Consider the following 24370-nt stretch of genomic DNA (forward strand, 5'->3'; position numbering starts at 1 on the left):
GGCAGAACTGTCAGAGGACAGCAGCTCTGAGGTGCTTGATTTCAGTGCCAATGGAACACAGGCCAGCCAGAGCTTCCTCTCTAATTGCTGTTTTCTGCTGATCCAACTACCAAGTTTTGATTGTTGCATTTATTTGTTAATATTTTTATGGAATTGTTCTGTTTTTCTAATATGCTGTATTTCAAAGTATTTAGGCAGCTGGGCTGATTTTCAAGAGATACTTCAGAAGAGAAAATTATGCCAAATAATAGAGATCAATTGTTCCCTACCATCACTCCTTTTATTTCTTATTTGCTCAGGGCAGCAGGTTGTGAGTTTCTTTCTTCACAGGGAGAATCAGCCAGTTTGGAGAGATTAAGAACATTATATTGAAATGTATCCTGAAAGACAGTAACAACCTAACAAGCTAGAAATTGAAATAATGAGAAACGTTGTGCTGCTGTCTGCAATGGAGACAGTTTCACTGTTTGTCATATTTTCTTAAAAATATATTTCCAGCCATCTTAAAAAAAAAGAAAAAATAAAAGATAAAGTATGAATGGAATTGGAGCATGGTTGGAGATTCAAGAATATGAGACTGTGAGATCACTTTAGAAAATTCTTATTCCCTGTTGCAGTCTGAGGGTGGGGGAGAGTGAAATGACATTTCCATTGCATCATCTTTTCTAAGATAATTATTCCCCAGCTTTCCCAGGAGAACCTCCAGCCCATTAGTAGCCAGGCTCTGAGAAGCTGTTATGATAATGGGTGTGCTTTCAGGAATTGATCCCAAGGCAGCCCCAGTGCTGCTCAGTAACTGTACCACCTCCAGTAACATCCTAAGGAAGATGGTGTTATTTATACTTCCAAAAATCCATCATGCTCCTCTGGAGGATTACACACTAATGAATAACATGCCAGAAAGGAAAACCTGTTTTGATATTGTATGGGGCATTAGAATTTACTAACTTGGGTTTGTGCTGCTTTGGGACATCATCTGTAATGTCAGTGGTTACCTCTGCTCTGATGCTCATGGAAGGTGCTTTGGGTTGGGGCTTTTTGTTTGTTTTTTCTTTTTTCTCTTTGTTATATCATGAAAAGTGTAGCTGGAGGGAGGCTGTTGATGGGAAGTGTGCTGTGTGGTTCTGCTTTCACCAGTTTTAGTTCTTAATGGTGCACAGTGGTTGGAGAGACCCAGATCTTACACAGCACTTTTCTTAAGCTCTTAAAACACTTCCCCAAGAAGATGAATATCCCACCACTTCCAGAGGCAGGAAGGGAAGCTGACACTCCAGCAGCTTGTGTGAGGTGTTTTAGCAGTACCTGCAGGGCAGGCACAGAGCTCTGCGCTGTCCTGGGCCAGTGCACTGTGCAAGGGGGGACTTAAAACACAAGTGGGATTCTGTGACTCTGAGGGGTAAAAATCCCCTTGTGTGAGCAACAGAAATTTTAAAGGGGGCTTGGAGCTCTAGTCCCTGCTCAAAGAAGAGATCTGTGAGGTGTCAGTAAGTGGCATGTGGCCAGCAGCCTGCCCAGCTGAGGAATGGAGCTGGTGGTAGGGCAGAGCACCCTCCAGAGTGTTCAGTCCCAGGGAACAGCTGTAGCAGATGTGACACTTGGTGCATTGTGGTTCTTTCTCTTTCTGTGCCCTGCTCTATTTACCCCAAACAGTTCCCCATTATTCCCTTCTCTTGTGTGGTTTGCCTTTGGACTACCAGCCACCTATATCCTTCATCAGGGAATATTTAGAGTGTACTTTGCCAAGTGCCATCTTTCCAAAGGAGCACACTAATTGTTGCCACAAAGGCCATTCGTATAAATGATATATATTCATATAGATTATATACCAACACTAACTTGAGTTTTGCTATAAGCATTTGTCAGAGAATGCCTGCCAGGCCCTCAAATGGCCAATTTCTCTGCTTTCATCAGCTAGAGCAGATGACTATTTTCAGCATTAAAAGCAATGTAGGAATAAGCTGTTACTTTTCCCATCTACAAAAGCAAATGGTTTTCAAATTTTGCTCTGCTTACACTAATGGCTAAGATAGTCAGCTTGGGGAAGATTCAGTGCAGTTTCTTTTGTACCAATCTGTCAGGCTGTATCCTCAGGACTCTGGTAATGAACAGTCCAGAGAATTATGGGTGAGATTATATAAGGGACTTCTAAAAGTCACACATGGATCTTTCAACCAGCAGGAAACAGGAATGATACAAAACTGTGATATCTTAATATGAGCTTGTTCTCTGTCCCTGATGCCTTTAGACCACCTTGAGGATCTGTTCTTTCATGGCTGCCTGGCATAGCCATTGTGAATTCTCCCATCTGAGTATAACCCTGCCACATGCATGGCTTGGAGGGGGGTCTTTGAAAACAGGCTTGGGTCTGTCTTCCCCCAAGGCCATGCCAAAGGTACACTGGCATTTTATAAACCAGCTTGACTGGACATGGGGATTGTACATTAAGTACTGAAGAAGACTTAGTAGGGGGTATTTCAGAGTGAAAAATGAGGAGATGGATGCCAGAGAGTTTTCATCCTAATTTGAATTTCCTTATTTGAACTATTGCTGCAGAAATTTTATTGTCTATGGAAACTATGCAATTCCATACTCTGGAGACTTCAAGAGCTGTATGCTCAGTTCTTCTAGATCTTGTGTTTCTTCTTAATTTTGGTGGGATAAATTTTCCTGACTGCTCTGGTACAGGTCAGAGTGACCTTTCTGAAGTGCAATACTTGCCCAATGTCCTCTAGATTCACTGGGAGTCCTTACTGGATACTAATGTTGTTTATGGATTTGAAATAGCTAATTCAATGAACTTTAATTGAATATTCCTCTGTTCCAAATAGGTTTGCATTTGCTTGGCCAAATATCTGTGTTTCAAGTATTCCCTTTCTATAAATCTCTGAGGTACATTTGATGGTTTTTATGTTATTCATGTCATTTATTAATGCTGTAAATGCTGGGCAGTCCTCTCTCTTCAGGTCTTCAGTAGCCAAAATAGGTGTCTGAAGAGGTTATGGACATGATTTCCCCAAAAGTTTCTAAAAATTTGTCTATTTTGTCCATGTTTTACTTAAAATGCAAAGTCCTCAATGCATCATGCACAGCACGACAGCTCTGGCAGCTCCAATCCCCCCGTGCAGCCCTCGATGGCTCTCTCTGGACCTTTCCTTTGCTGCTCAGTGCCCTTCCCTTTGGAGACACTGATGGCCACTGTGGGAAGTTCTCTGAGCTGTGTTTGAGCACCAGTCATTGCAGAGGTCCAGGACTGATGTTCTCTGTAACAATTGCAGTGTTGCCCCCACCAGAGACTGCAGCAGAACAACTGTGATTAGAAGCAGTCACAGCAAAAGCAGAGGTGTGACTGTTGCTTGAGGCAAGCACTGTTCTCTCTGAGTTCAGGAAAAGGCAAGTCTGTTTGATACGACAGAAGTTGAGCTGGGAATGAAGGTGCAAACATTAACTTGTGTCATCACTATAGAAAAGACAATAATTATATCTACTACATCATGTGGGATGACAACAGTAACCTTTTTCATAGCTAAGCCAGGGTAACTGTAGACTTTGATTAGATTTTTCTTGCTGTGACCAGAGAAGAATTTTTTTTTATAGTTTTTCAATTAATTTCCTACTGTTAACTAAATGAAATATTTTCTGGCAGACACTTCCTATTCCTCCAGGGAGTGGATTTCCAGCATATTTTAGAGCAAAGTTTTATGAAGGGCCAGGTGTAGGTGTATAGGTAGAATCATGACTTCCAAAAATTGAAGTGTGGGGTTAAGACATAGACACAACTGTTCACCTTTTTCTGGAGGTGATCTGTGTTTGTTAAAGCAGTGGCTGTACAATCATCTGCTCTCTTAGCAAACCTCAGTGGATTTTCTTGGGATGGACTCAGAAGGAGCAGAAATAGGAACAGGAAGGAAGGCCAAGTGCAGGCAGTGGAGCCTCCCAGACAGCAAACAGGCCCCAGCAGGGCAGCTGCTTTCAAATTCAGTGTGACTGAGTGAACTGAGCAATTTTCCTGCTGAAGCTGTTTTCTTGAATTGGCTGGTCACTTCCAGGTTACCATTTACTGGGAATAGAAGAGTAAACTGATCTGCAGGGTTTCTACTTCAATAGCACAGCAGAGCACTGAATAGCCTGAGCCTGTTTTCTGTAGACTGATGGGATGCAGAATGATGGGATCAATGATGGGAACAGGCCTGAATCCTGCATAGCAACAGAGGTCTGGTATGGAAATACAAACATTTTCATTCCCCAAGCTGAGGGAGGATAACACAGGGAAGTTTTCCTTAGCAGCTTGGGGTCTGGATGTCCCAATGTCCTCTAATCTGTGCATAATGTACATATTGCTGTCATGTACCCCTTGGGCTTTGGAACTAAATGTAATTATCTGAACTCTCGAATTTTTTGCTCTTCTGAACTACTGGCTGCTTTTAAAGGTACTTGGTAGAAGGTTAATAGGATTTGTGAATGAGTGTAATTTAGAAATTAAATGAGAAAATAGGATCTGTGAGAACAGAATAAATGAACTTCACTTGTTTAAAAACTAAGGAGTTTTCAGTGCTCATTGGGTATGGAAAGAAATTAAAAGAGTTGGAAGTTAAAGCAGTTGTTAATGGTAAATATGTTTAAGCAGTGATACATCATGTGGTCTCAAAATCACCAGGTGTTACTGGGGACAGGTGAGACACTGTTTAGGGGTGGTGTGAGAGAGCTGAACTTCTGCTGGAGCACAAGAGGCAGGAATGATGCTCTTTTGACCAAATTTTCTCTTGTTCCCTGGTATGCGTGACTTCCTATTGGAAAGTCATGAACAGCTTTACTTTTCTGGCACACAAAGGGAGAGGAAAGAGGAGGGAAGCTGAATGGATACATCCTCTGAAGAGATGGAGAATTTCTAGTCACAAATATTTAAGGACAGCAGGTAGGAAAAGCAGGGGAAAACATGTTGTTAAAGCAGTTTTTCTACTCTAGGACATTTGATGGCAAGCACTTAGTCAAAGATAACTTCTTAACTTGGTTGTAATAATGCCAAGGTCATGGGTTCAATCCCCTGTGTGGGATTGACTTAAGAGTTGGACTCGATGATCCTTGTGGGTCCCTTCCAACTCAGAACAGTGTGTGATTCTGTGATTCTGTGAACTGGAGATGCTGCTGCACCCTGCTTCTCATTTATTTTACTCTGCTTTCTATTAATTTTTAATTAAACACACATAAACATGTTTGAAGTTGCCTCCTGTGAGGAACTTATTCCAGTCACTCACAAAAAACTGTTGGGCTGCACTGAATGGTTATTTCAATAACAGGAGTAGGGAAGGGAGTGATGTGTTAAAAGCCCAAGGTAAAGACTGGCCCTGGTGGAGGACTCATTGTCCCCTGTGCCCTGTGGCAGTCAGGGGCAGGCTCACTTTCTGTCCTTGCTCCAGGATCTGACTTCTGACTGCACAAAGCTCTAAGAAAGGAGATCTAAATCATGCATTCAGCAGATGAGCATGCCAAGAGCTCTCTGCATGCAGAGAATGTGCACACAGCAAAGCTCCTCTGTGCCTGTGCAAACACATGGGGTGCACTGCTCTGGGAGCATCAAGCAAGTGAGCTGCAAGCAGGTGGGTGCAAATGAAAGAGAGCAGGAGTCAGATCATCCAGCCTCCCACCTGTGCCTGAAAGAGAACTCCTGGTTTGCATCTGTATTGATGTTGTAAGGCCATAAAGGGCAATGATGTTTTTCTATACTGCGTCAATATATTTATTACTCTGTTTGATGTTATGTTTTATTTGCTCATCAATGCTAAAGATCAAACCCTATCTATGAAGTGTTTTGCTTCTTGAGGGCTGTTTTGGGAGGTGGTCTATAAAAATATCCTTATCTTGAGACAGAGAGATGGAGGCAGCTGCCTCCAGTAGATCAGAAGCTGGAGGTCTGTACCAACAAGGTGAGAAATGTTTACTACTACAAGTGTTATGCAAAGCTAGAGATTAATTTTGTTTGTTCCAAGTGAACAGGAGCCCCTCTTCCTCCTGAAAGAAGTGGTGCACTTGAATACTCCTCCACATGTATTTTGTACTATAACCCTTCTGTAGGAAAACAAACAAACAAAAACCTGTAGCTTTGCAGTGATGAACTGAAATGATCAGGCCTCCTTCCCTTCCCCTTGCTTGTATACAGGTGCATTCTCTCATCCATTTCCTCTTTAAAGGTGGTGTCATTTCTTTTCACCCCTGATGTTTGCTGCAGCAATATTTCTTTCTCTTCTGCTCCTTGAAGTGTGCATGTATGGAGGAAAGCAGGTTAATAGCCAGAAACTGAAATTCACACCTGAGTGGCTGTTCAATTGCACTGTGAGGAAGCCTTTGGGGAAGAAAAATTGTTCCTGCTGACTCTGATTCAGTTCCTGTTAGTAATTCAGCAGCTTCAGTCATTAACTCTTGATATTGTCTGAATGAAGATTATCCTTTATTTTCCTCTAAACTCTGTAAATGATGAATCACAATCACAATAAATAAAAATTAGCAGTATTTATGTTTTTTTCTGCATAATCTAATAACATCAACTAAGTTGAATAACTGTCAAATAGACCCTAAATCCTTCAAACCAATAAAAAATCTTTATGGTTCTGTGAAAATCCTGATAAAGACAAAGGTTTCTTAGATTTTTAAGCTTTAACCTCTATAGGGATTCCAGAGAAAACATGGGATAAAAACAGATTTCTAATTTTTCTGAGATTTTTCTTGAATGGAAATGATTTTTCTGGCCCCCTTTATTTCAGCACTTGGACAGGTAAAGGGGAGACAATATTACCTCTTCAGTGCTGGGGTTTGGGCCATAAAAGAAGCAACAGGTGGCCCAAAAAGCAAAGGCTGAGTGTCACAGTTCTTCAGCATCCTGCTAAAGGAGACAGAGCAGGCACAGAGAGGAAGAAGAGAACCCCCTCACTTGCTTGGGCAAAGGCAAGACTGAAACCCATCTCAGAGGGAGCAGAGTCATTTCTGAGGAATAAAATGCTGGACAGACAAACACAACCTGGTGTGTGATCATCAACCTGCCTCATTGTTCCCTCCTCCCTGGGCTGGGGGAGCACAGAGGAAGCCTTTTGTCTGGAATTCTTGGGTTAGAAAAGGAATATTTGGCTGATCTGCTGGAATATGGAGATGGAAGATGCAGGCAATAAGGAATAGAAATAAGTATGTAAGTGGGGCTTGCTGTCTTCCTTCAGCTCAAGTTCAGGACAGTGACAGTATTTACAATTGTAGAATCATAGAATTGTTTAGGTTGGGAAGGACCTCTGAGATCAGGAAGTGTGAGCATTAGTTGGATTTAGGTTTGCCCTGGAGTAAGGATGTATTTTATACATTCAGCTGTAGCTTATTAAAGGCTTTTTGCCCAGGAAACTTTTGCTCCATTTCTTATGAGCACTTGCCCACAAGTTTCTCTTTAATGGAAGTTCATCTGTTGACTTGGACTGGAGCTGTAAGACCAAAGCATTTGTTCAGATATGTGCAGGATTGGTTTCTGTTTGCTTTAGTGGCTTCTGAAAACTCCTTGGACATATTTCATTGGACAGTATAATAAATCTTATTTTAACTGTATCATTATTTTTATAATTTCAATACATAACTGATTTCTTGGTGAATAAAAAGGTAAGGAAACGTAAGAAAACAGTACTCATAGTTTAGCAAATTGCCAACTATTTGTGACTGCAAATGCAGCCAGAATCACCTTATTCCCTGATTATATGAGCTTTTAATTAACTTAATTGATGAAATTCATATCACATACAATTTATCTTGGGAAGAAATACAGTCCATTAATTTTTTCTTTAAAAAAATCCCAAACACCCACAGCACAACTCAATGAATGCCAGTGTATCTTTGAGACCATTTTTAATGTAGACAATCTATTCCAACTTCTGTCTGATGAGTATGGATCTTCCAGAGATGTTTCCCTGTGGATCTACCAGAGGTCAGAGCTACTTCCACAAAGGCCATTTCAGAGGGCAGGGCTTCCCTTGGGGCCTGATCCCTCACCTTTCATGGTCACAGCCCCTTCAAGGTGTGCATCTGTGCTATGTATTTATTCTCCTGGGTTGCAGTAATTAAGTGTCAGTCTTGAAAAAAAAATTGCTTCTGCTTGTTGATGCTCTGACATAACTGGAGCTGCTTTCCTGAGTGGAGGGGCTGGGACTTACACCGTGTACTGAGCCCCACAGTTGGCTTGGGCAGTGTCTCACACTGCTCTGAAGTTTTCATTTCTTTCTCATCACCCTCTTTCCTCTTTCTCCAGGCCTTTTTGAGTTGTGTCACACTCAGTCTTTCTCATGTTGTTTTATTTTATGAATATAAATACAACTGAACTCAGGCTGGTTATCAGGAAGTACCAGGTACAAAAGTCTGAACAACTGTCAGGTCTGATTTTAGTTGCCATGCACAAGTCTCTGAAAGAGTTGTGAGTGCTGGGCCTTAAAAAAGAAAATGTCTGCAGTGGAAGCTACAAGTAGGTAGTTACACTGCTTGAAAGAACATATGGGGAGAGGCTGAGGGAGCTGGGGGTGTTCAGCCTGGAGAAGAGGAGGCTCAGAGGTGACCTCAGCACTGTCTGGAACTGCCTGAAGGGAAGTTCTGGCCAGGTGGGGGTTGGTCTCTTCTCCCAGGCACTCAGCAATAGGACAAGGGGGCACGATGGGCTCAAGCTCTGCCAGGGGAAATTGAAGTTGGAGAGCAGAAAGAAATTCTTTGCAGAGAGAGTGCTCAGGGATTGGAATGGGATGCCCAGAGAGGGGGTGGATTCCCCATCCCTGGAGGTTTTTCAACTGAGCTTGGCTGTGGCACTGAGTGCCATGATCTGGTAAAGGGACTGGAGTTGGACCAAGGGTTGGACTTGATGATCTTGGAGGTCTTTTCCAACCCAATCCATTCTATGATTCTGTCCTGTCTCAAAACTGCAAGGGGATCAGATGTCCTCAAACTGGTGATTGCAATGACTCTGCTGATGTGGATAATCTCACCAGTCAGAGGTGGGTGCTGCAGGACTATGTGCTCCAGCAGAGCAGAGATTTCCTCTGACAGGGTGTTTTGAGCTGTGGGCTGTGGCAAACAAGCCCTTTTTCACCAAACAGGAAGGGCAAGGAGGAATTTGTGCTCCAGGCAGCACATTGACTTTTGTACCTCTGCAGCTCTTCCTGCTGAAATCTTTCGGCAAAGCCTCAACCCTGGTTGAATGCACAATTTACAATAATGATCATCCTCTTTCATCTGGTTGTGATGAGTGATTTTGTGGGATGGAATTTGATTGTAGGATATGTTCTTCTAATTGACCTTTTCAGCTGTCTCAGGTTTAGATTGCAAAATCTAGTGGTGAGCTGAACAAGGCTTCAGAAATAAATACCAGCACAGAGGAGAGGAAACAAACTGTGCAGGGCACCTCGTGTACGTCTCCAAACAGTTCTCACAGCTGCTTTAATAAAGAAACAAGCTACAGCACCCACAGCCTGGAGAAAGGGCCACAGACCTCGCAGTAGGCCAATGATATGTTAATATTGGAAGTAGTAAATAGTTTGCAAAACAACTTTGGCATTTGCCAGTTTGCCACTGGAAACCAGGCTCAGGGAAGCTCCTGGGCACCAGCAATGACAGCAAACCCAAGGCCCCTCTGAGACATGGCTGTGCATGTGGAATGTGGATGGCAGGATGAGGGAGAGGAGGGGGCTGTTCTTCAGAGGCAGCCAAAGGGTGTGAGTGTGTCATCCACATCAGAGCAGGAATCTCATCCTGCCCTGTCCACCTGCACCTCTATAAACACAAAGCACAAGGCTCAGAGAGCCTTGGGAGGGAAGGCAGGGAAAGCTGGGGCTCAGCCCATGTCCCTTGTGCCACTGCTCTGTAGAACCTGTGCAGCACCTTGTGACTTTGCTCTGATTCCTTCTCAGGTGGTGCAGAGCAAAGCTGCCCACTGTGGTGCTGCTGTGGGATTCAAGAGCAGGAAGCACAAGCCCTACCCCTATTGCACAAGTAGAGGTCAGCCCTTCATCCCTACAGCAATCCATTTTATCTCTAATTCTTGATTCCATCCTTTGGAATATTTTTCCCAGAATTTGTTTTTATGACCCTTTCTGCATGGATGTGCTGAGAGATGGCTGTTTTGTTCTGAGAGAGATACAGAGTAGATAAATTCTTTTCCTTGTAGCTGCACCAATCACACTACTTTAGTTAAGAGCCTGATGGTGTTTCATTATAAACTTCTGGTATCAAGGATTTATATCCTGTCCTGAAAAGGTTTGACTTTAAAATAGTCATTTGGAAGAAATGTATGTATGTGCTTCAGTTTCTAAAATCAGCTGTGGGTTTTGCAAGTCTGTGAGATGAAAACATGTCAACTTTTCATATGCCTTTTGTATTTATTGTTCCAAATAACTCTAAACTTTTGGAAGTGTTTGTGCTAAAGACTCATGTACTCAAACATCTGATGCAGATGCTGAAAAGCACAATCTTGTTTCCATTTCTGTCTTTAGTCCAGCCCTCCCTTCCCAGCTGTAAGCAGGACACAGAGACCTCTGTCCCCAAAGGCACATCCACGTTTGTTCCTTGCTTACAAGGTTTCCCTTCCTTAGACGTATCTTTCAGCTTCATTCTGCTTGTTTTCAGTGCAATCCTTGGCACATCAAATAAAAATTGATGGCCACAAAGGATTAAATCATCACAGAAAGTAATACAGTATAATAACATCCTTTTGTTCAGTGTCATATGCATGGCATGTATTTTAATAAAACTGTGCATTTAAATCTTGTAGAAACTTCAGTGTTCTCCTAAGTGTGGGCTGCTTGGAAGGGAAGATCTTGATGCATCTGCTTAAAGAAGCAGCAACAAGGCTGCAGCCTTTCAGACTTGAAAACCTTTTGTCTTTAAGCTGCATGTTACTGGGAAAGCAGTGACTGTCATATAAGAAATGTAGTGAGAGCTCTGTGAGGGAATTTTTGAAGTGTGAACTTTACTTTGGACTGGTTGTCATGTCCTACACACTTAAATGTGAAACAATGCTGCTCTTTCAACCCCTGTAGTGTGAGAAAATGGGCAAAGCTTTTCTTCACATCAGCTGAGCAGCAGAGTTAGAGCTGATCTGGGTATCACTTATTGCACTGACCTTCACTGTTACCTGCAGGTCTGAACTGATTTGACTTCTAAGAGTTTTAATTGAGTTCTAAGATTTTTGAGATATATTATGCCATATTCTTGATATATTCTTGATTTTGATGTAGTAACAGAGAAGATAATGAAAAGTAATTTAAACATCTATTAAGAGCAGTGACAATACATAAGTTCAGTTTCTGATTCACCAAAGTCCTGCATATTATCCTCTTGTTCCCCATTTCCAAATTTAACTTGATTTATTTATTTCTGTTCTTTAGGCCAGACCACCGTTGCTGAGAAAATATTTCTATTAATTTAAAACAGTTTTGTTGCAGATCCCTCCAAAGGTTTGGGTTTGAAAGTAGAAGCTTCATGGATATATTAAGTCTCATTTGTGTCACTCCAGTGAATACACTGAGCTATATGTGCTAAACATGAGACCAGAAAAGTGTCTTCAAAAAAACTCAATGTCAAATTCGATCTGTTTTGAACAGAAAAGATAAATATAAGACCTAATTCAGAGCCTGATTTCCAAAAATAAAACCAAAGAAGAAAGAAAAACTAGTAGAAATTCAGGCCTCAAACCTGTGACTGTGGTTAGGGAAACATTCTTGTACTTATGCTCTTTCTGGATCGTGGTACTGTTACTGCCTGTGCTGCTTCTGAATTAAATAGTACTTCCTGCTCTGGGTGAATGTAGGTGTTTAGCTCATTCAGGAAAGCAGTGATGGATTTGATGACTGAAAAATTTTGATAGAAATGAAAACAAATCTGAATAGATTGGTTTTAAAAACTCATACCTAGAAAATACAAGCTCAGTTTAGTTCCATATGTCCCTGTAGAAAACTATCATGTTGCTACCAGGATGATAAATAGCCTTAATGTCTCTTACCCAGCTGGGGAAAAAAATCCTCCAAGTTAATATCATAAATAAAATTACAGAGATTCCTTTGGTGTCCTACTTAATTGGGTTCTAATTATTACCCAACATATGTGGCTACACGTGACACAGCTTTTAAGCTGAGGTATTTATGAACTGTGTGTTCTCTCTGCTAAATTAATTTAGGATTTCTAGCAGTTGTACCTCCTGTCTGTACAGAAATTCTGAAATTCTTTCTTAAATGATGTTTATCTTTAAGTCCAAGACACCTGACAAGGCAGCAGGTGCCTACAAGAGAGCTGGAGAGGGACTTCAAGAGGATCCAGTGACAGGATAAGGGGCTTTAATGGCTTTAGACTGGAAGACAGTAGGTTTAGATCAGATATGGAGAAGGAAATTTTCCCTGTGGGGGTGGGCAGGCCCTGGCACAGGTGCCCAGAGAAGCTGTGGCTGCTCCATCCCTGGGAGTGTCCGTGGCAGGTTGGACAGGGCTTGGAGCAACCTGGGCTGGTGGAAGGTGTCCCTGCCCATGGCAGGGGGTGGGATGGGATGGACTTTGAGGTTCCTTCTAACCCAAACAATTTGATGATCCTGGTGATGATGTGTGCTTACATTTAATAGAGTCATTTAGAGCCAAGGCTGGTGGAATGGCCTTCCTTATTCCTACTATTTATGAGAGTGAAAGCACTTCAGAACTGCACTTTAAAAATAAATTTGGCATGTCTATGTTTGCTGTATTTGGAGTTCAAATTTACAAATGGTCTGTTTGCTGGTATCAGTTAATCCCTCCTAGACAAAGAATGTCTGAGGGTTTTTTAAATCTGCAACAGTGCTGGAAATACTGAGCTGCTTCACCCATAGCAGTGAAACCATTTTTAGCACAGAAGCAGCAGAAACTTTTTTTTTTTGAGTCAGCAGCAAGCTTGACATTCTGTTAACACATTCTTTTCAATTCTATGTTAGACTGAGCATTAAATGTGATGACTGCTGAGTGTTCTTTTTCCCAGGTGCATGCTACGTTTGAGACTGCAATCAGAGTTGGAAGTCAGGGCTTTCACTGGCCTTTTTCTCACCTGCTGTGTGTCAGAGGAATATCAGTTCCATTTCCTCACATTGTCCTCACTAAAGAAATTCTTGAGATTGTGTGATTTTTTGTTAATTTGACCCAACAAAGGCCAGGGCTGGAGCTTTGTCCAAATGACCTGAATACAGTGGCTGAACAACTCCAACCCAGAGCAGCACAAATGAGATCCTCACAAGCACTAATTGTGTGAAAAATCAGAACAAAGAAATACTCTTGGAGATCAGGGAATGGTGCAAGTTGCAATCTCTGCCAGGCTTTTATCAACTGAGATGGTTTATTTTTTTAAATGTGTGCATGTTTTTCAGTAAACTAACCACAAGTGCAGTCCCATGGGGCTGTAGCAACTCCCTGTGCTTTGCAGATCCAAATGTGAAGCTTATTTATTGCATCTGGAGTTTTTAGAAGTGTTGCAGAGCCACGGTGTTAATATTGTATCAGAAAGGATGGTTTATGTGTGATACTAAGTCTGGAACTGTCAAACTCGATTGTAGTAGGTAAATGACATGATATAAATAATTCAATAGGCCGACAGAGTTCTTAGAATTAAAACACGGTTTATATCAACTCCTAAACTGCCTTGTCAGTATGCACAGCAGAGACTCAAAAGCACAGTGTCTCACAGGTAACAGTCCTTGAACTTGCATGACAAATTGAAATGCTCAGATACTGTACAAATGTTTTTCTTTCAAGAAAGAATCCAGTGACTGTATTATCAGTGCTGAGGTTTTTGTTTGGCCTTTCTCTTATAACCTAGAGTATCTGAGTCAATGATTTAAGCAAAATATTTGCATTACACTTTGTTATTAAATAACTACCAAGTAATAAAAATAGAATCAAATGTTTACCTTTCATTTATTTATGATGGAGCTCACAAACCTTCTTCTTTTCAAAATATTCTCCATCATGTAATATTTTCACCCTGACAAAGAGATAAAAATGGTCTTAAGTGTTATAAATTACCCAGTCAGAAAATAAGTGCTTCATTCTATTATACTTTTAGGCAGTACATTTCATTCCCCTTCTAACACCAGTCTTAAATACTGTTTTAAACTCTCTTGTTTTAGCATTTATATCCTATGTAATCAGCAAAATTCAGGTTTATAGTTGTCCAGTGATGTGTTTAAAGGCAGAGAAGCCCACGGTACTGCAGCAGAGCCCCCAGCTTTTCCAGGTAGTGCTTTCTTTTTCCCTCAAGTTCTTTAGGAATTTTTGCTTCCGTGTGAGATTGTGTGATACTGTACAGGTGGGATGCTGAATGTTTTTTATGTGGCTTGGTCTTTGCAGTGCTGGGTAACCTCAGGAAAGGAGCAGTTAAGGAGCAGGTTACTGCAGGCACTGCCCCGTCTGCCTGTGCAGAGAACTCACCCTGATCATGTGCTGTGCTGGGGGAGCAGCAGCTTAGGGCACTGACCCTTTGAAGGGTTAGATCAGTGTGCTGTCATCTTTTTGAACATAGAGTTAAGGGATTTTGAAAGCCTTCTTTGAAGTCTTCAGTGCATGGCAGAGATTGTACTGGTTTGGGACATTAGTTAGTGATTGGAGCATGTAAGGTTGCAAACCTCCTGTGCTTGTTTTAGTTTAGCATTTAAATTCATTTCAAAGCTTCTATTATGGATTTCTTAAAAGTTGATAATTGAGGGTTTTCATTAAGTCCAAAGGTTGCTGTAATAAGAAAAGGGAGCCTGTTCTACTTATGAAGGAATGACCAGGTCTGAGGAATCTGGCAGTTCAGATTCTCATGGTGCTGTGGCAGCTCACGTGATCAAATACCTGCACCTCTAAGGCATGTTTGACTCCTTTACTGCCCTTATGAATGTGATGGTTCACAGTCCTTGGTCAGGGCATGGCACATCCTTTTTGGAGAAGGGAAGAGATGCCTGACACTGTGGGGAGGGAATGTAATGCTGGTGTAGGAAGAGCAGTGCAGACCACAGTGCATGAAACCACCACCTGGGCAAGTGTCCCACAGCCCCTTCAGTCTGAACTACCTGTCCCCATTCAGAAAAAGGCACAGGGTAGAAAGAGGAAAGTACCAAGTCACAGGAAAAGGAGCAGCATGCCATTTGCAAAGAGAATGTGCTCTACAGAAATAAATGGCTTGCAGCAATCATCAAAATGACACTTGGATTAGAAAACATGAAACAAAATTACTGAAGTTGGATTCTGTATGTTGTGCAACTGGTAGCTCAGTTTGTGGCTACCCTCGTTGATTTTAGTGGGCCTGTTTGTAGTAGAAGGGAAAAATGGTAATCTTGTCTTCTTTCTTTCTCTGTGTAATGGCTGTTCTGCATCCCCTGGAGACATCTGTGGTTCTTCCTCTTGAACACACAGGCCAGGGCAGTGGAACAGTCTCCTGAGGAGAACAGCTCTGTCCTGAAGGAGCTGGGCCAGGCTGGTGGGGCTTGGAGCAGTTTGGTCTGGTGGAAGATGTCCCTGCCCACTGCCAGGAGTTTGACCAGATGATCCTTAAGGTTCCTTCCAGCACAGACCCCTCTGTGGGGGCAGCATCTTCCCTTGCCAGGGTGGGAAGAGCAGTGGATTAGAAAGCAAATAGTGATGTTTTACTTTGCTGTTTAAGTTCCCAGTGTGCTCCCAGGCTGGAACAATATTGTATTGCTCTTTCCCTGCAGTTCTGCTGCAAATAAATATCTGAGTGCAAGCCCTTAAATCTTGTGTGTTTTGGAAAGAAGCCACAAGAGTGCAAAGAAGGTGAATCAAAATTTTGTGCATACACCACAGAAAATTTGACTGAAAAATTAAGGCAATTTTTATTATGATTAAAAATTTTAAAAGTAAACATGAGTTCAGACATCCTTGGCATCTACAGGAAATGGTGTTTGCTTTGGAACACACCAGCAGGTGGGCTTTTTCTTTTCCCTAAGTATGTGAGTTGAGCCAAATCATGTTCTTGGCAGAGGGGACAATAAACTACTGAAGATGAAAGCCCTGGAATCAAATACCATTGTACTCTGCCATTGAGGCTCTTATTTGATTCAAGCACATGAAATGAACTTCTGTCTTCTGTGCATGTAAACAGCAGATTGGATGCTAACTGGAAAGTACTGGAGTAGTGGGGAAACCTGATTGGAATTGTGCAGTTTTCTTCTGTTTGCTTTTTGAACAAGCCCTGGTAATTTTATAGGCTATTGAATTGCTGGACAGGTAGATATTTTCAGAGTGTTATAATTCTATATTTAAGTTTTTCCTCCAGAGTGCATGAGGTTGCAGAAAAGGAGAAATACTTCAACAGTCACTTCCTCAGGTATTTTTCCCTTAAGATGATTTGAAATTTATCCTTTCCAGACAGGGCAAATCTTCAATGGTACAAAATGGCAAAGTTCCATTGAAGCCCAGGGTGTTCTGCAGTTTACAGCAGCTGAGGATTTCTATCAAAAAACATCCAGTGAATAAAGGTAGAGGAACTAGCCAGTTGTCTTAACACTGAATTGGAAACCTGAACATCAAACCTGTTTTTGAAATACCCTGAAGGTTGGAAGGAAAATTTTGCTTAGGTGATGGGATATGGCCTCCCATCAGAGAGAGGATGCTGGCTGAGGGAAAGCCAGGCAAAGCTGCTGCTACAAAGGCAACCAGCAGCTCAGAATGAAAGGCACATCCCGGGAGTCGCTGGGTACCTTTGGGGCAAGGCAGTGAAAGCTGCAAGTGTCAGATAGCATAATTCTCATATCAGCGTTCTGAGCCTGGAAAAAGGCTCCCTGCCTGTCTGGCCTTTCCTCTATCATTAAAGCAATCTTTTGTAAAACAGAATGAAGCAGAAATATGAAGGCAGATTTTTTCACTAGCCGAGAATCTGGCCTGGTGTTATATAATGAATTCCTGGAAAGTGTTGATGTGATTTCAGCTACAGTAGCATCAGCAGGACTGATGGGTAGAGTCCAGTGAAACCTGAACATTCATAGTGGTTTGTGATTTTGCAATGAGTTAGAAATGAGGCTGTTATTAGGCATGTAATAGGAACTTAGATCTCCAGCTGATGAGGCCTGGAAGTTTTGCTTGTAGCAAGGTATGTGCTTGGGAAGGAAGAACAGCCCCCGTAGCACAGACTCTGGGCTGTCAGTGACTGAAGGGGGGGTGTTTGCCTCTGCACAGTGTGATCAGCAGTTCCTGCAGTGAGCCTTGCACAGGGTGAAATGTTTTATGGCAGAAATAACTGGGGAGCAATTTGTGATTTTGGCAAGGATCCAGAACGTGGCAATAGTCAAATAATAATAATAATAATAATAATTATTATTATTATTAAAAGTGGCAACTGTATTCACAAATAGGGCTTCCCTACAACTTGTACTGCCTTTAGAGTAAGGAAACCTTTGGTGAAGTTGCAGTTTTTTGCTGTGGCAGAGCCCATATGCTCACAATTTCACACTGGAATGCAGCAGGGTAAGAGTGTGGCCTATGCAAAAATGAGCATCTGAAAACACGACAAACTGAAGAATCCCAGTACTGTCACAGTGTTTCCAATTTGGTTGAACTGTGGAGTCTTGTCTTGGCTATATGGGCATTGCTGAGCAGTGTTGTAGACTTCAAAGCAGGAATCAGCCATTTCTGCTCTAATGAGGTCTATTCTGGGCCTGCATCAGCCAGGCCAATAGCTACAGGTTTTATAAAGTGTATAATCTAAGTCTGGGTTTCCAATCATCAGTGGTAGTAAATCCTACAGTAAACTGCATACAATGATAGTACAAAAGGCATCAGAAAACATAACAGTGGAGTCACAACTGCATCAGCAAAGTCTTCCTGGAAATAGAGAATTCACAGGAATGGCAATGAGGCCCAGCACTCATTGCCACAGTTCCCCTGGGATGCTGCAGAATGACACCATGACAGGTTGCTGCCTATCACTTCTTAAATGGGAATCATTATTTCCATGGCAACAGCAAGTGTATAATGTACCCAAGGCCTTTAGGGCACTTTGGCATATCTGATGGTTAAGTAATGTTGTGTCTAGTCACAACTACATTTCACTTAGCAGATAAAAAGCAAGAGGTAATTTATGGTCCCAGCTTTTGATTCTTTGATAAATGAGTGACATTTCCAAGCTGTGGATGTGTAGTGACTCCAGAAGTATCCTGATGCCAAGATGCCCTGTGCTCCTCTGAGGTTTACAGTAAACCCTGATAAAATACTTGGATTTGCTCTGGTATCCCTTTGCTTCACTTGTAGGGGGTTAGGGTGCCTTGTGAGGCCAACCCCTTTTGGGGGAGTCAGCAGAAACTTCCCGAAGAAGTTAATTAAGTTTTCTTCCCCATAACTGGCTACTTTTTTCCTTGCAGAGTTTCTTTTTATGGGCTTTACTTGTTCAATAAAACAGTCTGACATGTTGAACTTTTCCTATAATGTCTTTGTGCTTCTGCATTTTGTGATTTCTGCCAGGATCCCTCGAAATGACAGTAATTCTGTTTTGCCAAAGGCAGATGAGAAACTTAAGCTTATCTTACTGATAGTTTCTATCTGGAAGGGATGGTTTCAGTTAGTATTTAAGACAGAAGAAGAGTTTGATTTTCTTTTTCCTTCTAGGGTACAAAAAATTGATTTTTTTTTCCCTTTGGTTTAATATTAGCAAAATAAATTACCTTCCAAGTTTCTCAGCTTAACTTACTGTGTTATATTTAAAACAGAGGGCTAAGATGGGGGAAGAAATCTGTGGAGATTTCTGCAGTTCCATAAATCATGAGAATGAAGCTGGTGTGTTTGAATGAAATCTAAGCAAGCAACAGCTTTCTGGTGATGTGTAATGTGATTACCTGCAAGCTCAGAGCTTGCTTTTATTTCTCCTAAGCATTCATCTGGGCAGGAGACAGTTTTGAATTAGTATCTGTGGAGCAGTTCCAGATTTTCTGATGCTGAAATAATTTTTCCTTCCCCTCACAACAAGTTCACTGAAATGTAACTGTGACTGCAGCTTATCTGCCTGCGAGGCAGAATCAGATAGGCACACATAATACAACCTGTGGTCTGTTCTGCTTTCTCTTAGAGCATCTCAGACTGGTCTGTGTTGGATATTCCAGAGGCAGCTGGGAGCATGTCCTCACATTCCTCAGCTGCGAGGGAATGGGCTGGACTGGGAGGCAGGGGAGCAGAATTGCATTCAAATGGCTATTCCTGTGGCAGCTTGAGGTGTGTGAAACACTCACTGCTGCTCAGGTTCCCAAGTTCTTTCCACAGTAGTAGTTACCGGGAATGACTCATGGCTCTGGGGATGGCTCTGGGATACGAAGGTATGTTGTCTGTGTCAGTGACCGGTACTCACAGTTAACTGCCTGGACTCGCCTGACAACCAGGAGGAGTTGGTAGGTCTGCCAGGTGTAGCCATGTGGTAGCAAGAACAAGGATCACAAGGTGCTGCTTTTCGGACTGAAGGTGACTTTCACTCTTCCCCTAGTGGCACTGCTGCCTTTGGTGCCATCAGCTCCCTGTCACACATTAACAGGGCACCCAAACCCTTCTGGTCCCTAAACTGACTCCTGACTCCTCTGTGTGTGTGGCTCGGCTTCGCGAACGAAGATTTGGGCAGGGCTGTCCCCACGTGGGTGCCCTTCCAGCCTGCGCAGTGGATTTCAGGTGAGGCTCAGCGTGTGCAGAACTGGCCCCACCGTTTAAGTGCTGAGGTTCATCTGCCACGGCCGAGCGAGCTTGGACAGTGCCAGTGAAGTCCTCAGGACTAGAACCTACAGCACCCGGCATTGCCCAGGAGCTCTCCCATCCAAGTACTAATCCGGGGCTGACCCTGCTGAGCTTCGAGATCTGACGGGATCGGATGTCAGGGAGACATTTAACTGCCTTTGACTCCTCTGTATTTCCTGAGCATTGGCACTGACAGCAGCACCATCGACATCCAGAAGCAGCCACTGCTCCCTCCAAAACAGCCTTTTGAGGAAGGGCCATGTGATGATTCCTGTGTGAGGCCTGTAGGGAACCAACACCTACAGGCTGGTTAAATAGCAAATAGATTTTGTTACATAATTACTTTGCGGGTTTTGACAACAGAGTGATTTTTTTTTTAATTAAAATTTGCATTCCTGAACTTATCGTTTTGACTCTATTGCTCCCTATCCTCTACGGACATTTTAAGTGCAGATAATTTTAATTAAAAGAAAACCAAGAGATGCCTAAGATGAAAAATATGAAGGAATGATACTGTATTCCTTTTTAAACACAATAATTTCTATGCTAATATTTTGTACTGTTCTAATAGGTCATACTAGACTGTTTTGAAATACTATTTACAGAGAAAAAGATTGTTGAAGAGATAAAAAATTATCTGCTGCTTCTAAAGTCTGATACAGAAATTCACTCAGCAAAAAACCCCATTGACTTTAAGAGGTTTGGATCAGACCCACATGAATAAATTCAGCAAAGCCTGTGAAGTACATGATTAACCTTCAGAACGTGCTCAAATCATTCTTCTCAACAAAGCACGTAAGCACTTGCTTAAATTTGAGTATTTGATTAGCTGTCTGAAGTATTTGCTGAAGAAAGACCAAAGCACTATCACTTTTAGTTAATGTTATCTGCCTAATGCTGTCTCCTCAATTGCATCCACATGTGACTCTTTTTTGTGCAAAATGCCAAAATAACATTTTTTATGTTCAGACTTCACGGGGCTTCTAATGCAGTAACAATGTAAAATAGCAGGGGGCACAACAGCTAATACATTTTCATCAAATCTCTTAATTTTTAATTTGATTTCTAACGATTTTTGTTATTAGAAAATTATCAGTAAATTTGAAACTGAATTTAGAAAGTTTATTTTATCAGAACTATAAATTTGATTGAAAAGTAAATCCAAATTACAACATATAGTCAAAATATATTTATTTCTTTGGAAATATTATACTCATTGAAACCTTTTTCAGTTGGAGAAGTTCTTTACTGGGAAATGTCTGCTTAACTCTAATGCTGATACATCACAAATCTGTTCTGAAATGAGAGCAGGCAATTAATGTTATTCTGATTCACTGTATTAAAACTAGAACAAAACGATTGCATTTAGTTTTGCCTGTGACATTTGGGCATTCACTTTGTAGAGCTTTTAAACATTTCTATTTAAGAAACATTTACAGAAAGAAGGCAAATATAATTATTTTTCCCTTTTCACAGAATCACAGACTATTCTGAGTTGGAAGGGACCCACAAGGATCATCGAGTCCAGCTCTGAATCAGTGGCCCACACAGGGGATTGAACCCATGACCTTGGCATTGTTACAACCAAGTTTTAACCAACTGAGCAAATCTCCAGGATATTTTGCTTCTTTAAAGTATCGATATTCATTTAGAGCTTTGGAAATGATTCTGTGACTTTAAAAGAGAAAAGAATGACAGTTTAAGCCTGAGGAGATCCCCAAGAATCGGTGGTGGAATTTGAACTAAGGTTAGTGAGCAGCTCCAGCCCCATCCCAAGCACATGTGATCTCCCAGCCCATCACTCCCACTGCAGTAATTAGAGGGACTCAGCCACCAGCCTGCAGGTTGGTATGAGCTGTGCAGTTTCACCTTTGTGTTTACTTAGTGAACAAACAGGAGAAAAAACCCTGTAGGTGAATATGAACTTGTTAAAGAAGAAAAACTCACCTGCCTTCTACCTCTCACCCCTCCCCACAGGACCTGCAGTCCCAGCCACGTGTGCTGCCCCTGGTGGTGCCGCCGCTGTCCCCCAGCAGAGCTGACTGTCCTCAGGGTCACCAAGGCATTCGTGCTGTTCTGCTGGAGGAGAAGGCAGCCGAGCAGCAGCACATTTGTTCACTGTAGGTATCCTCTCCAGAACTGTATTTGCATTTGCCTGCTCTAGACAGAGCCTGCCTCTGCTCCAGAGGCACCAGGCTGTGTGGAAAGTGTTCAGCAGCCAGATGTGTGGGACAATTAGCAGGGTTTGACTGCTCTCCTTCAGGCAGGGAGGCAGCCAGTGCTGCTGTTCTGCAGCCTCCAGCTGGCTCTGAAGGCCCTGCTGGGGGAACTGAGGCTGTTCCCAGGCACAAGGACAGTGTCCTGCCGCTGGGAGTTCACTGCCAGCAATGTCCTGGAAGATTGTCCTGTGATTGCACAGAACCAGCCTGTCCCTGGTGCTGAGCTGGTCCTGGGAATCAGCCTCCCTTGTCATTGCTGGTGTCACTGCATGCAGTGGCTGTTACAGAAGTTGGACCTGACTGAGCCTGGATGGCAAAGTTCTCTTGGGCACAGACACTGGGAGTGCCTGAGCTGTGCTGAGCAGGGTGATGTGCTTGTCCTTCTGGAGAGGAGCACTCCTGGCTGTGCGTCTGGGCACTGCAGCAGAGCTTTTCTCTTGCTGGGGATGGCTGTGAAGCTGAGTCCAAGTGACAAGAGGGAATATTGATCTGATTGCTGGCAGCATGTTCAGTCATTTGTGGTATTTTGCAGTGTGTCTTTTAATACGTTTGTGATATACAGGGATGTGAGAGTTTAGGCAATCAGCCCTTTACACTCTAACATCAGAGTTAAAATCACAGGTCCCAAATTTGTTCTTCTTCTGGATTGACCTTATCCTTTTTTACTCTCAGCTTGTCCTATTGGCATGGAAACCACATTTTGACTTTTGTTGTCTATCTTTCCTTTCCCTCCTGCCCTTATAAATCATCTCCTAGCAGTGTAGTACAATGGTCCAGGTAAGTATTGCAGATAGACTGACTTCTTGTAACCCCAGCCACCCAGAAACTCTATTTTTCCTGTGCCTCCTTAAAGAGATAATTCGCTTCCCTCATTTCAAGGCATATTCCGTGTGGTATGACAATATATGTTGAGTTTCTCCCTCTCAGTAAATGGAAAAGCCTCAGTTATGGACAACTTGAACTGGACATAACTTGGTCCTACTAGTCAAGAGATTGGGTCACACAGAATGAGTCACATATACACTGATATTTCTACAGTTCTCTGTATTTGTAGGTAAAAAAGAGAGCAAATCTGATCATCAGAACGACATGATTACTCTTCTCCTTTTGCCCTACTATGATTTGCTTAAGAATTTATCAGTTAATAAATCCTATATTGCTCAACTGACAGGCTTTCACTCCAGATATTCCAAAATACTGGTGTCTATCCTTAGCAGATACCAGGAGAACAACCACTATACTTACATCTGACCAGAGGAACATTGGGATTTCTAATCTCCTGAGCTTTTAAGATCCTCTCTATTGTCACCTGCTAATGCTTTTAAATGTATGGAAATTGTTACAGAGAGGCCTTTTACCAAGGATGCAAATTGGCAAATGAGTATCTTTTGGTGCAGAAACTCTTGTGAACTCTTTGTCTTTTGAACCTGATATGAAATAAAAGTCTGAAAAACTGCTGATATTACTACATTAATTTCAGTTGTTTATCTGTGAGACCAGCCTGAAGGAGAGAGGAGGAAAAATGACTCTGTAAAAAGTTTAACAAAACAGATTTAAATATGGTGTCTTGTTTGATTGGATGTTTGGGTTTTCTCCTACAATATTTTTTAATGTTGCATTTAATTACATCTCCATGGGCTCATTTCCTTGGCAACCTTTGAAAGAGAAAGCATGAGGAGAGCATTCATGCCAAGAAGGTTTCTCCAAGTTCTTACTAATCCATACTTCATAGTGGCTTTATCAGTAATTGGTTTGGGTATGTTGGCAGTGGTTGATAGCTTTCAGCTGGGTTTGTTGAAACACATTTTCATAATCTACAAAATGTTGTTCTCTTAGATCTTGTTTGTTCTTCTTTTACTCTTTTTTTTCAAACACTGCAATGTCTGATGTTTGCTGTTCCATTGTAATACAATTTATGGTGCAGCTTAGGTAACATTTAGGAGAGTAAACCCCAGACATGTGCTGTGCTTCTTACTAATTACAGAAGGCTCCACTCAGTGTCTCTGCAGTAAAACAGAAGGACCTAATTATGAGAGGGGAAGTCATCATGAAGATGGCCTGGGCTTAGGAATATTGTCCTTATCAACTGACATTTGATGAATACGTTTCTGGATCCAACACCCAGTCAATGGATCATGTCATCAAACCGATTTCATCCTCACTGCTGGTAAGGTATGTGGTTAGCAGGTCTAGAAAGTGCTGTGGCACACAGCAGTGACTGAATTTTTTGGGTAGTTCCCCATTACCTACATGTGTCAGCCTCTTCCAATACTCTGATAATTGTGCAGCTCAGCAGGGGGAAGTGGCAAAATGCTGTTTGCCTCTGCTGAACTCAATGACGTGATGGTTTGGGAGGGAACATTTCTCTATGTTGCAGATCAGTCTATGGCCATGAAAATAATTTTGGTTAGAACCAACAATGCAAAGATGCTGTAA

The 24370-nt window shown here is 42.1% G+C and overlaps 1 long non-coding RNA gene across 1 annotated transcript in view; it reads left to right on the forward strand.

Moving 5' to 3' along the window:
• Positions 1 to 24370, forward strand: part of LOC139676786 (uncharacterized) — a 231571-nt gene that overhangs the window by 82824 nt on the left and 124377 nt on the right. The window contains exons 3-4 of the long non-coding RNA XR_011698732.1: positions 21192 to 21462; positions 21693 to 21835. This is a non-coding gene — a long non-coding RNA (uncharacterized lncRNA). The remainder of the gene's footprint in view (positions 1 to 21191; positions 21463 to 21692; positions 21836 to 24370) is intronic.

The sequence above is a fragment of the Pithys albifrons genome, chromosome 11, assembly GCF_047495875.1.
Source record: "Pithys albifrons albifrons isolate INPA30051 chromosome 11, PitAlb_v1, whole genome shotgun sequence".
In the NCBI taxonomy this organism is placed as follows: Eukaryota; Metazoa; Chordata; class Aves; order Passeriformes; family Thamnophilidae; genus Pithys; species Pithys albifrons.